The 11,237-nt window shown below is 42.7% G+C and overlaps 1 protein-coding gene across 1 annotated transcript in view; it reads left to right on the top strand.

The window, feature by feature from the left end:
• The first annotated feature begins 364 nt into the window (after positions 1–364).
• Positions 365–11,237, top strand: part of KCNMB2 (potassium calcium-activated channel subfamily M regulatory beta subunit 2) — a 98,857-nt gene continuing 87,984 nt past the window's right edge. The window contains exon 1 of the mRNA XM_050308247.1: positions 365–942. The gene's annotated coding sequence lies outside the window, so the exon portion shown is untranslated. The remainder of the gene's footprint in view (positions 943–11,237) is intronic.

Here is an 11,237-nt window from a genome sequence, read left to right as displayed (position 1 = left end):
TGAAAACAGCAGTGTCCTGTAGCATCCTCTCACCCCTCCTCTTCCCCACAACACAGACACTTCCAATGCTGTGCATCGGTCTCGTTTCTCCTGGCCATCATTATCCCAGGTGCTGTTTACTAAGAAATTTAGATTGCAAGACCCTGCCATCTGCAAAGGGCGTTTTTCCTTTTGGGAAGAGTAGTGTACGTCTGTGGCTCTGTACATACAAACCACAGCACGGTCCATACATGCCCCTCGTTCTCTTTGTGCCACATCTGCCTTTACAGAGTTTCAAGAACTTTCAGCTTCCAATCACTACTTCCACCAACTCCTGCGCCAGCCTCAGCTTGCGGCGGGGGCGGATGCTGCCGGTTCATCTTGCCGTTCGCATCAGTCAGGAGAGCTACGGCACCTTCCGCTCCCGGGAGTGATTTTCTCTTTAGTTTCAAAACAATGTGTGAAACCCTGCTCTGCAGAAACAGTGGCCTCAGTGAGTTTAAGGATGACTGAAGCTATTTACTCTCCCAGGGAGGTTTAAAAACTACGGAGGGATGAATGGGGTTAGACCTATCGCTGCATTGCCAGCAGCCATCCTATTACAGCTCTGAATAAAAGCAGGAATGGCATGTCTAGCCTAGGTTAATAAACCCTACGGAGTGCATGCCTTAAAAGCACTACGAAACAGCCTTAAGTCAGCTGGAGAAAACTAATTTCAAGCATGGCTGTCTAGTGTGCCTGTCATTCCTATTGTCCTTCCAAACTATTTCAGACATTTTGAGCAGGGAGTACTAAGCGATGAGTTAGCAGGGGTTGTGACATTAATGGTCAAAAAAAGGTTTAAGCATCAGGAGGAAACGATGACAGCGCTTAACAACTGGTGGCAGTTCGGAGGATTCCGCTGGATCTCTGTTTAATAATAATTAGGCTTCGCCTCGGAGGAAGATGTGACAACTATCGGAGGTAGGATTTGCATGGGAAACAAAGGGAGTGTTGCTGTTTGGTGCCCGTTGTTTGTGCTTTGCTCCGCGGCTTTCCGAGCGCAGCCAGGTGCAGCCGGCGGCGGCGAGGAGGGGTCGGTGGGATAGGGGGAGAGCCGAGGGTGGAAATACCGGGATAGTTCTGTGTTTTATGGCACAAACGCCTCGAGGACAAACTGGCTCAAATCTCGCTGCCTGCTGAGTGTGCATTCCACGTTGCACTTCCCACGGAGTAAAATACATAGAGGTCATGCAGAAAACACTTTACTCCTTCTCTGCCGAGCCAGCCTGGCTCTGAGATGGGAGAAGGGAGAGGGGGAAGCTGCCCTAAAATAAAAGGGGAAGAGGAAAGCTGTGGAGTCTGTAAGATGAGGGAGACGTGCTGTTAATGTGTAAATTGTGCCTGGAGTGCCACCGATGTCATTTGAAAGGGGGAAAACAACCAAGGCTGGGGGTGGGAGGAATTTTCCGGGTGAGGTTATAACCTATTGCAAAGAAAAGGCGTGATATGTCCATCCATTTTGCATAATCAAAGCTTTCTCTGCACTGTTGTCATTGTTTCGCTGGATAAGAACTGTAGTTTCAGACAGAAAAAGGTATGGTTGCCTCCTGTGTCACTGCCAGCCCCCTGCCAACCTCCTCCCCCCGGGATATCAGTGTGGGGAAGGATATATACGACCTTTAGCTGGATGCTGAAGGGGTTGTGAGCAAGGGCTGAATGAACACGCAGTAGTAGAACAGGAAAGCTTCCCCTTGATAAAGCTTGTTTTGCCCAGCCAGAAGTCCAAGAGGTGACAGGCAAAGTTAGAAGCCTCATGTACTTTTTTTATGATGCGCCTCTTCAGCATCACTAGACAAGAAAATGTCCGAGCATCAAAGATTCGGGTCTGTGTGGCCAAACAGGGCAGTGAGGTCTGCAGGGGGTCCTGGGCAATGCTGGGCTGTGAGTTTGTGTTTTTGTCAGTGCTCCTGACCCTGGCCAGGATGAGCAGCGGGAACTTGATGAATGAAAATCTTATTTCCATGCATATGCAGAGTTCTTATCATTTGGTGTGTTTGATCTGAGTGTGATGTTCCTCGTGTTGATGAATTGTTTCGACTTGTTCATTAAAATTTCATTTTAAACAGCAGAGAGACTTCAGAGTGAGTGGTATTTAGCAACAATAAAATGTTCTGCTTGCAGAAATGCTCCTCACAGGAGCTATTAAAAATGCACTTAAAGAAGCTGATAGTCATATCTTGCAGTAAGAGGTATGGTGTCACTTGCTGTGCTAAATTTTAAAATTAGGGATATGATGCCATTTTAAATCTACTTTAATATAGATTTAAGCATAAGCATACTTTACAATACTGTTGTCAAAAACTCACAACTTCTAGAATTCTGTTAGACTGATTGTTTTCATTAAACCTTCATTACAAAAAAAAAAAAAAAAGAATTCCTATATAGCAGGGACTTACCAAGTAATTTGAATTTACTCACCCTAAGTAATGTTCCCTTTAAGGAGAACTTCAGTGTACTATACTGCATTGTAAATAGGTCATGATATAATTCATTTAATAACAAAACACTGATGACAACAACAAAAGTGCTAAATGCATTCAGTCTAAGTAAATACAGATTGTGCCAAAGAGAAGCAATATTGGATCAGGAATGGTAAGAACTGCTTTTAAGAAACATAAATATTCTCCTTTTGATCCAAGCAACAACTTTTCGCTCAACTGCATTACTTTGCATTGCAAATTTTAGAGGAAGATCATTTCAACCTGTGTTACATACACTACTGAGTACATAATGATAACAGTGAAAACTTTCTTCCAAATAAATTGTTCTAGCGGTTTGCAGTATGAATCAAAGAGACATTATGCAAAGATATTAAATCTGTGTCAGAAATGAGCAAACCATGTAAAAATCAAGTACATGGTTTTTCTTCACATCACTTTTGTCCAGAGGCTTAGACAATTTTACTTTGTTTTACTTCAGTGCCTTTCTGAGGGAAGGGTCTGAAAAGGTAAAACCACAAGGAGGTGGAAGATTGTGCTCAATCTGTGCCCAGCCACAGACTTCTCAGGGGGACTTGGGCAAATTCCCCAAGCTCTTTGTGGCAGGGGAAGGGGAATAGCCCTGCCTTGTAAATAAGAAGAAGAATAGTGTGGTAATGATGCAATGAAAATACTGACTTGTGGTGCTCAGGGAATGAGGCTGAACACAGAGTTCCAGATAAGGCAAAATGCAGAAGGAGGTTAATATTTCAGGCATTTTCAACCATAAAATAAGACATAACACAAATCCCATGATCCAAAACTAAATGTGCTCTCAAAACTATCCCAGACAAATTTGCCACTTTCAAAAACTTCTGCCAGCAGCAAATACCCATTTGTCTGAGAGCCTGTCAGAAGTGACTCCAAATCTCTCATCATTCCATCAATGTACAGCAGATAGTGAAGCAAACTACATCAGATTGATTCACTGTGCTGAGGAACGATTTCCCTGTATTCTTCAGAAGCTCAAATGAGTACTTTTTGCCATGAATCTCACTTGCCTTTTCTGCTTATGAATTGTCTGTGGAGGTCATGCAATTTTCTCATTTATTTATCTGATATTATTTGGGGCTTTCTTCTGCAAATAACTTTTGGCCTACAGATCTTTTGGGAATGGCAAATGTTTGCAAATTCATGCTGCATTGCTTGGTTCAGTCCTGTGGTGTTCCTTGATTAGCTGATTTGTATAGCTAACTGGCACAAAATGAATTGCAAATTTCAAAACCAAGTATAGGGTTTCATACTGGATTTCCATCACACTCTGAGCAGTCAGGTTTAAAATTCATGTCTTGCAAGTAGTCATAGGAGCAACACATAAGCACTGAAGTGCTCCCACCAGACAGATGTGAGAGCCAGGTTAAACAGCTTTCAATTTCTTATGAATATTCATGAAAAGTGTTTGAATTCCTGCAGCTCTGTTAAAATGAATAGTCGGCATCATCCATCAAGCACTGCATGGGCCATTCTTTCACAGCATTTGCCATGTCCCCACAGTCTCCACAACTCTCCTGTGCAGGTCCACAGTGCCTGTGGAAACTATTTGTGCAGCCAATTTAGAAGGGAAAAACACCAGAATGGAAACTTCTAAATTTTCCAGATTGTAGCCTCTCCTGTTGTGCCTGTCTTGCACGTTGTGTGACATGAAGACAGCCAACAGGGAGGACAGCAAGAGAGAATCAACAGTGATACAGGAGAGAAAACACTGAAAGAGGGGGAAAACAAGGATGACCACTGGCAAAGGGGGATCAGCAGCATGTGTAGCAGGTACATAGGGATGGGCACAGCAGGAACACATAACACACAAGTACAGTTTTAAACAATGAATCTAGCGAATTTGGGTCATTGATTTCAAGGTTTATGGTCTTATCAGCCTCAGCCCATAGCAAGCCCTGGAGCTGTTGCCCCCAATCCCTCCCTGTGCAGGTGCTACGTGGGTGCTCACCACAAGTCCAACCAAGCAAGGGCACACTGTGGTTTAGCTTTTGTCATGTAGGGGTCTGATGACATACCACAGAGTTATGGAAGAGTTGTGAAAATAACAGACAAGAAGAAAACTAGCCAAGTAACTAATCTGATGCATGTTTTAAATGAAGTGAAAACCAGTAGGGCGAAGAATTCCTGTCAAACTTTTTTTTTTTTTCATGGGCACAAAAAAAATTCAGCTGTCAAAACACCAAAGCTCTTTTGACTCTGAAACAAATGAGGGAGAAAAGGTTATAAAACATGAATACATTTGCCTTTTGAATTATTTTTGCACTGTACTTATGCCGTATCAGAGGAAACCTCAGGTCTCCCACTGAGCTCTATTGTCCAAATGCTCTATACAGAAAGTCTGGTGTGTGCTGAATCAACAGGGTTGCTGTCACAGCACAGACCCAATCAACAGTCATGCCCCCATTATGTGGACATTTTTTAGCTTTTCAATGAATTTAAAGTCCACTGATCCTATATACCCTTATTTATTCTAAAAATAGAAATGGGCCTGAATTGCAAGTGCTCACTGTGTGAGTCACACAGTGAGAGTCACTGTGGGCAACACACGTGCGTTCACATTCTACCAGGGCACATGTAACCACGTTAATACTGCCTGGGGAGAGTAAGAGAATGAGGAGAATTAGAGGAACTAAAACCAGAGCAAATACAGAGGATCTTTGCTAGGACAAAAATTGACTCAGTGTAGTCTGGAATGAAATCCTAACTTGAAACTCTTTCTAGATACTGCTATAACTCATATGAGGTCTTCTGATACCTTTTCTTTCTTAATTATAAAGCTGTCCTGTTACCCATTAACTAACCTCCATCTCTGCTTGTGCCAAATGGGATGCCCCAGCCAGTCCCAGGTACCCAGCAATTTTGCCTAAATTCAGTGTTCCTCCCACTCTGCGTGTCCTAAATCGACCACTGCCAGAAGGGTTTTGAAGACCAGAGCAGCCAAAAGAGCATTTGTCCCAATTCCCCACTTCTCTTTTAGAGGAGTAGAGCTCAGAGTGGGACTGAAGTTTCTGCTTTTAAGCCCAAAGTGGTTCATCTATCCAAGGTAGCCATCCTGGTGGGAGCCCTCCACATAGTACTGTCCTTGCGTGCCTGCTTAGGCGTGGTACCAAAGAAGGGACAAAATAACTCTGCCTGCCTTGAAGAAGTGTTGCAGAAAACATTCAATATACTTGGCTGTGTTTTACTCATGGACAAGCTATTTTCCACCTCAGCAGAGTGGTACTCCTTACTGACAACCATTAGTTATTTGCAATTTTAGATAGGCCTTATAAACGTCAGGCACCTGAGTGAATAAATAATATTTCAGCGCAGTAACTTGAAATAAGTCAAACTAGAAATGGTGAGAAGACCTGGAGCATGGTCCCGTTGGGACTCCCTACCACTTCTAATTAATATCTGCTACTTAAAGCATCACAGCCCACGGTTAAATCAAAGTCAGAGGGAATAAAGGAATATTAAATCCTTCTGGAGACATGTCCCTCTCCATTCACAGGAGAGGGTGTGTTCCTCAGGGCTACTGCCAAATACACTCACTCTCTGATCTCAGTTAAGAGTGCATGGAGATTTTCTGGGGGACAGCCCAGGGAACTCATCAGACAGGCTGCCCTGGCAGCTTGCAGCTTCCCTAGGGCTGGCTTTGCCCCTTGTTCTCCCACTGCCTTCCCATTCTCATCCAGTCACCCTCCCAGTCTCTGCTGGCCCTCCAAAGAGACAGTTCAGCTCATGAAACCTTCTGAAAACTGTGCTTTGGTTTTGACTCCTGAGGGAGTCCCACTGGGAGTCAACAAGCACCAGAGCTGATGCAAGAAAAGCAGGAGAAGAGCATAGCCAGGTGTGAGGTGTGGGGAGCAAGGAGCAGTCACAGTCCTGGCACAGCTGAACAACTCTAAATTGCTCTATCTTAATGACCTGGTGAGACTGGTGGAGAAACAGGCCTCAGACAACCACAGGTTGACCACAGCAAAGTGTTGCAGAGCCCAGGAGTTATAAAAGAACTGAAGGACAAAAAAAGGACAACAGTTTGTCTGCATTCATTGGTCTTTGATTGTCAGGGCCCGTCTGGTTATTGATGAGTTGTTTTTAGGCTTATATGTGGAATTCCAGAGCTGCTGTTGTGGCAACAGGGAGATAATTGATTGGGCTGTGAAAAGCATTCCTTATGGAGCAGGTGTATGGAAGAATGTTGAGATTTGGCAAACTTTACTGATCTGGGAAATAAGAGTTGTGGAAAGAAAGCCTGAGTGGAAAACATCAGTTCAAATAGGATATCTTTCAATTCCTCCAACAAAGCATATGTACTTCAAATCATAGGGAGCAATAACCCAAGCAGGGAACAAAGGAAGTTCATTTGTAATGATAGCCTTTTATTAACTGGAGAATCTGCAAATGAAAGGTGCCCTGACTTTTGAAAATCCTTGTTAATTGTGCTCCAGGTATACCAAAACCTTCTGACAAATTCTCCCTCTTTATTTGCTTCCATATAACAAGTTATCTCCTTGAAAGCTCTGCTGCTTTCCTAATTAATAGCTACATGAAACATGTATTCCCCCTTCTTGCTAAAAGCAGCATGGGACACACTCTCTGGTTATGACATATCCCAAGAAGTCCCCAGCAAAATCTTTTTTTGGTTGAGTTTAATTAATATGATTGGGTATTTTGTGTGCAGCTGATTTGGGAGGATTTTGTCACAGGTAAACAAGCTTTGAAAAAAAATTGCTTTTATCTCTCCTTTCTTTCTGTTTTAGTCATATTTCAAGTGGATTAGTATAATCTTCCCTCGACCAAACTCCACGGCCAGTCTATTCCATCATTGTTCTAATATTATAAAAAGAAAATGACTGAAAGCAATTAATTAAGTCACTTCAGAAATGCATATGTGGATGCGCTTATTCACTAAGAACTCACAAAATAACTCTGCATTTAAAAACAATTTATCTGGTGCATTAAGCGTGAACAAGACGTCTTTGTTAGGTGCACCCGCCTTTTGATGGTTCCCTACATGAATATGTTCATCATGTAGATATCTGCAGCAGCAGCTCAGCCAGAGAGAATCCCTTGTTAAACTAGGTTTGAGTTTCAGGTGGGTTTCCTTTTGCTTTTTTCCTGTGTGATAAAGTTGATTGATTTCAAGTGAAGAGTCATTCCCTGCTGGGACCTGAACTGTCAAAAGCCATCACTGAACCTGCAAAATTCTGTCATAACACCAGAAGCCTGAACTCTGCTCCAGAATCATCAGGGTTCAGGGAAAATTCCCAGTAATTGACAGCAGAAGTTTTCTTAGTGAAAATATTCTGCCAGACTGAGGCATTATTTTGTGCACATACAGGCACTCACCTGGGGGACAGTGCTAACACAAAAAGTAAACTCTATTGATGTGAGTGAATTCATCAGCAGCAAGACAACACAAATGGCTTCACACTAAAGCCACACTAGGCTATTCATAAACTCTTTAGGACCATCAGAAAGGTGAATTCCCATGTTTTAAAGTGTGTTTGATTTCTTAGGAATAAGATAAAACCTCTAAATTTCCTTGAATTCAGGGTGAGGGATAGGGAAGTCAGAACTCTTGACCTCAAAGCCGTGTCTGCCCTTAGCAAAACTCCAGCACATCTGTGCTGTAAATGCAGATAAATGCTGGCATCCAGCACAAGGTGCAGAGGTTCTCCTGGCAGGTCAGGAAGAAGTTTCCTCTGCAGAGGAGAGGTGTTCCTGTGGTGAGTATTTATCCACAGAGTCAATGCAGCAGCCCTGCTAATCCGCAGGAACGCTTCCCTGGCAATTTAAATATTCCTAGGGAGGTTCCTAGAAGATTTCACATACTCCATTTCTTCTTTGAGCAGGAAATCTTGAACAAAGGAATTTTACTGTCCCTCTTCATCTTCCATTAAAACATGCTGTTTGTCTACTCTTTCCACTCTCTGTTGTCCTGTCTCCGTTTAAAAGCCTCACATATCACAGCCTGCTGGTCACTAGCCAGGTATCCAGATGGTACTTATGTACCACATTGATAGGTGCCTTAGAAATAGCAGGGAGAAAGGGGGGGAAAAATATCAGTGGGGACTTCAGATGCTCTTTTTGATAAATGGCAATGGTAGATCTAATTAGCCAATTCCCTCCTTTGGGGAAGCAACAACAGTGGCACAGAGCAAACACACCAGGAGACGTCTCTCACTGTCAAGTTTTAGCTTTCACCTCAGAGCAGAGTCCGTCTGTCTATCCCTCTTCTTTGAAAGACACCAGATTTTGTCCAGGTTTGAAGGTTTCTCTCAGAGCCCATCATGGTACTGCCTCAGCACCACTACACTGTGTCAACTACTCCTACACAGACAACTGGTTTCTAGAATAAAGAGCAAACACTGCTCACCTTAATTGTGTGAGTATCCCTCTGGCAGTAATCAGGCTAATTGCTTCTGTCAGGCCAGCAGGATTTGGCTCTAAATCAACCACCAAAATGATTATAGCATAAGTACAGGAGTTCCTTTACAACTCCAAGGCCCTCTTGTTAAACATTATTTACATCTCAGAAATTCTGTTTCTTTTCTCTCTTCCATTTCGCAAGGAGAAAGGTAGAAAAGTGTCAGAATCCCCTGAGGCAGCAGGGGTCTGAGCCCACCACGAATGCAATGGCAGGGGAGACAGGTCATTTCAGCCCTTGCCATGAGAAGTCTGCCCATGGGAACTCCCAGTTGCGTCATATCTGGGGATCCCACCACCATCTTCCCAGGTATGGCACAAAACTGCAGAGCAACCCTCAAGAAAGGAACCATTGCCTGAATCTGCTATAGCTGCATGTTTGACTTATACCTTAAAGCATGAGATAACAGATTCTTGAAAATATGTAGCTTGCTCAATAAAACTGATAGATGGTCTCTTTACCTGCAGAAATTTCTAGGTGGTTTTTTTTTAATCCTATGAAGCAATTTGTGTGTATCGCATGGTGAGTATTTTAGCAGAGTACAGAAGTTTCAGCAGATTCATTTTAGCAGTTGGCACTGGAGGGGACAGGGAGTTAAAATCCCTGAAGCCAGCTGGTACCTGGCATTGGACCCTGCCCTAACAGTAGGACCTGGGAAAGGATCTGATAGGAAAGGCTTGAAATCCCATCTCTATCAAGGGATACATGGGACAGAACCAGCTCTCAAGGGTGAGACCTTCAATCCGTATTTCAGAGAACTGTGCCTCTTTCAACAGTGTTTTGGTCCATTGTGACTGCTTCCATGACCACCAGTCTTGGGAAGAGCCCCAGGCTGGGCTGTCCCAAAGTAGATTGCGACCCAAAGCTGGAGCAACATCTCAGGTCGACAGCCCTGAGCCTCTGGGGTCTCCAATGAAAATCCCAACTTGCTTATGGTGTTTTAGAGGCCCTAAGGAGGAGGTGAGTAAGGTGGTCAAGGGACCACATACAGCATCTACAACCTGCCTTGGTCCTGCTGAGCTGTTCAAGTTCTCCCAGTGGAGCTAAAGCTTTTTCTAAGCAGTTCCAGTCGGTTGCCTCCCCTCTTACAAAAATCTCTACACGTCTCTAATCATTTTCTCTGTCAATCTCTGCACTCTTTTTATATCCATTAAAGACTTTATGAGATAGGATGACCAGAAATGAAAAAAGATTCTGAGGATAGAGCATGCCATTGATTTATGCTAATGGCCCTGTAATAATATTTTCAGTGTTTGATTTCTTTTTCATTCTGTACACAGCTAAAATGATGATTACTTTTCCATGCCTCTTTCATTTATTGAACAGCCACTTACATTGGGCTCCACAAATTTGTTCTCAGGTCTGTCTCCAAAGCAGTTAAAATATAATTAATTTAAAATCCACCGACACATAAGAAGTTGAGGTGATTCTTTCCAATCCATCTTACTAGAATTCATCAATGAATTTCCCCAGCTGTCATGCTTCTTGTACATTTGTCTTTGTAAGCCTCCTCTGACTTCACTAGCTTTGACACATTTAACAACTGTTAATACTAAAAAAACCTCCCTCTCTGTAATTTCTATTGAACTACACCGTAAGCCTTACAAGCCCCCAGATGTGCATGAATAAATATCGTAGTCACCTGTGACAGCATCTTTAATGATTTTAACATTTTTTACAGTGATAACTTTCATCTTTTATGTATATGTCAGAGATTTAAAAAAGTAAAGTATGCCAAGATATGTTGAAGTTTATAAAGGAAATCAGAGAATATATGTTGCTTAATTTTGATTTCATACTAGATTCTGTCTTGAAATATTAGGTGTTAAATCACCTTACCCTAAAACAATTAGAATATGAAAAGCATTCTTCAGTGGTGGAGGGGAAAAAGCTCTGACTGCTTTTATGATGGAGTTTGATAACCCAGCAGAAGGGATTATACAGGACAGTGCCAACAATAGCCAGAGAGTGAGCATAAAGAGGGTTTTATTCCTGTTTGTCAGCTAAAGATGAGCAAAACCCAGCCCAATTCTCATCTCAAAGTTGATACAAAATCAAACACAAGTATTTCATCAGAGATCTGACAAAGTCACTTCACTTTCTTCTGTTTATTACAAGGAGGCTCTGCCCTGTCTTATTCTGGCTGGTGGGAGACAGAAACAAAATATCACAAATTTGGGATCTGCTGGAAGCTGGAAACACCAACAATAACAACACTTTATCTTCAAAGAGTTGCCAGAATTAAGGGCTAGATTTTTCAAAGCAGCTCGGCATCAAGAGTGCCTTCAGACTTCCTTGAGAAGCAGAGAACTGAGAACAGGGGCACTGGT

The sequence above is a fragment of the Myiozetetes cayanensis genome, unplaced genomic scaffold (assembly GCF_022539395.1).
Source record: "Myiozetetes cayanensis isolate MyiCay16 unplaced genomic scaffold, myiCay2020 scf13, whole genome shotgun sequence".
In the NCBI taxonomy this organism is placed as follows: domain Eukaryota; kingdom Metazoa; phylum Chordata; class Aves; order Passeriformes; family Tyrannidae; genus Myiozetetes; species Myiozetetes cayanensis.
This window is presented reverse-complemented; position numbering and strand designations above follow the sequence as displayed.